Genomic DNA, 3237 nt, shown 5'->3' with positions numbered 1-3237 from the left:
GAGAGGAGAATGGAGGAGAAGGGATTGCGGCGTGACCATCCCCCTGGGGGGTGATTTCTCGCTTTCTGTCTCTATGTCTGTCTCTGTCTGTCTGGCAAGCGCAAGCGCCCTATAGTGAAAACCTCTCAAAAAAAAAAAAAAAAAGGACTGGGGAAGTTATGCCCACAAACATTAACAGACCATTTATTTTCTATTAACAGGATTCTTCCTATCTCCTATCCCTGGCATAGTATCTTTGAGATGTATATTTCAACCGATTACTATATATATTCTCTTGCTTATCTCTTCCTAAGACACATCTTTTGCTTATCTCTTCCCAAGACACATAACTTCCCTTTTCCTTGAGATGTAGATTAAGCCTTTCTTTAACTAATCTCTTCCCAAGACACAGATCTTCCCTTCCAATCACCAACCTAAGAATTGTGGAACCCACCTATAACCTACAAGCCTCCCCCCCAAATCTACATGTCCTACCTTTTTGGGCCAGACCAATGGAAAAAAATCTCTTCACTGAGTGTTATCTGTCAGTCTCAAAAACAAATAAAAGGAACCCCTGTACATGATCACCCTGAGAAAAGGCATGTATGTCTCTTCTCCAGACCTAGGTCACGCACGTTTGGCTTGGAAATAAACCGCATTGAGTATTAATTATTGATTTTTACAGTTGGTTATTTTTCCATCCACAACCCTTACGTTATATATTTATAATGATCATCTTGAGGATTGTGACATCCTGAATAATCTAAAAATAATAATGGTGTGTTTCCTGGTTAATAAGGGTGGAGGGAGTACAATATTAATCGTACATTTTGAGGAAGAAAAATCTCAGAAAGCAAAGTTAAAACAAAAATTTTTATTAGCCCTCAACTAACCACAACATTCTATTACTTGTAAAACCTACTTGTACGTAATTCAAGCATTCTGTCAAAGTTTTATCTAAAACAGTGTCTTATATATTACACTCCTACCCATAAACTTTCAGTGACCTGCAATATTGACACTGTGTCAGACCTGCAGTTCTCAACTTGTCCTTACCTACTGTGTAAATCTCCATTCCAGGGGATTTTGCCAGGAGCTAGCAGGTGGTTTGGTGGTTAAAGTGTTGGATTCTACATGGCCCACAGCAGAGCTGGCATTCCAGACACAGTGCTTGGAAAACATGCCAGGCAGGGGCCAGCAGGTGGTGTAGTGTGGAGAGCGGCCATTCTGATCAAAGGTGGTGACCTTCAGACATGCAGAAATGCTGTTCTGTGAGCTTCATTTGCATATCAATTAACTATTTGCATGTGAGTGCAGTAGCTGCCCAGGATGTTGCAAAGCAGTATCTGTCTAAGGAAGCCACGGTGTTAATTTAGATTTTCACCCCAGAAGATCAGAAGAAAAGAAACCAATTAACATCCAAAAACAACTAGCTTTACATTTAATTTCCTCTTCTCCCATTTTCTGCCCTATAAAATAATAAACCTGAGGCTGGTTTGGGGTTGCAGCTTTCTCCATCAGAGAAGTTGGGCCCACGAGATCCTCATTTTTCTATACTTGTATGTCTTTGTGTGTTTATGTTTATTTCTAATCCACAGCACCCCCCCATTCAGAAAAATGTGTTCTGCCAAGCAGGTCCCGGCAGTGTTGTGGTTAGAGCACTAGAGTCCCACAGGACTGTGGTTTGAGTCCCGAACCCAGCAGCTTAAAACTCACACTGGGTAGGGGACCGGCAGAAGGCATGGTGGTTAAGGCGCTGGACATTCCCACATGGCCAACCACAGTTCGAGCCCCGGACCTTGTGGCTTACTTTCTCCTCTCTCTCTCTCTGTCTCTCTCTGGTCAAATTAAAAATAAATTAATGAATAAATTTTAAAAAAAGTAAAAGAAATGCTTATTTAAAAAAAAAAAACTCACACTGGGTGGGACTGGCCGGTGGCGTGGTGGTTAAGGGTGCTGGAATTCCACATGGCCGACCGTGGTTCAAGTCCTGAGCAATCTGGTGGCTTGCTCTCTCTCTCTGTTCCTGTATGGTCAAATTAAAATAAATAAATAAATAAAGCTAAATAAAATAATTATTAAAAAAAAAAAAAGACTCACACTGGGTGAATGTGCATTCAGCTAGCCCTCCTAATCTGTTCTTTAAGAACTAGTTTAGGGAGCAGGAGGTATTGATAGTTAAGGCGCTGGACTCCCACATGGCTGGCTGTGATTCAAGTCCCTGACTCAGCGGTTTGAAAATCACACCAGGTATATGTGTATGTGTGACCAAAATCCAAGAGAAGAGATTGCGGTATATCCATTCTTCCTTAGGGGTGACTTCTCACTTCCCTTTTGTCTATACCCAGTAAGCGCATACACTCTATGGCAAAAATGTAAAAGAAAAAAAAAAAACCTGACACACCATTGGAATTGCTAAATTATATTTTTAATACATATTGATTTTGTACAGTTCTTAATATTGTTAGACTGGAGGCCTGGACAGCTTGGATGTAGGGGTTGGACAAAACGTCCTAGTTGGCTGATACAACCCGGAACTAGCCTGTCATCAGACCTGCACTGCACTTGGATCTAACCCGTATGTAGCACATGGCAAACCTCACCCAGGAGTGATCCCAATGAAAGCTCTACATTTCTAGTTTCTCACGTGGTCAGCCCATTCCTTACATTTGATGCTGAAACCCAGGAGCATACTAGCAACCTCCCTTGTAGCCACCGGAATTGGGGGGGTTGGGGAGATTAGCCCACAGCGTCTCCACCTCCTAGGACCTAGAGGAAAACTCCAGTTAGCCATTGAGGCCTCGGCTGCCTCCCTGGCCTCCCTCCAGCAACAAATAACTTCAGTCACCCGAGAAACATACAAGCCTCAAGCTCTTCAAAACTGATGTACCCAAGACCTACTGATGGCAGATAAAGGGGGCACCTGTCTGTTCCTCAGGGAAGAATGCTGCTTCATCAACGAGACAGGGCTGGTTGAACAAAACATCAGTGTTCTCAGTCGCCTAAGCGAAGAACTACAGTGCCAGGGCAACAGCCCACTTCTCTTTTCCCAGACTGGTGGCAATCTACTCTCATCACCTAGAGTGCCCCTATTTTAGGACCATTAATTCTCATCTGCCTTCTCTTCATGCTTACACCCTGTTTCCTCAGGTTTCTCCAAAGCAGAATCCAAGAAGTTTTCTAGGTGACTATTAACTAAATGCTCCTCCATCCCTACTTACAAGTTCCCACCAAGCCCCCAGCCCCTGATTTCCACCC

This window comes from Tupaia chinensis, unplaced genomic scaffold, assembly GCF_000334495.1.
Source record: "Tupaia chinensis unplaced genomic scaffold, TupChi_1.0 Scaffold000671_1, whole genome shotgun sequence".
Lineage (NCBI taxonomy): Eukaryota > Metazoa > Chordata > Mammalia > Scandentia > Tupaiidae > Tupaia > Tupaia belangeri.
This window is presented reverse-complemented; position numbering follows the sequence as displayed.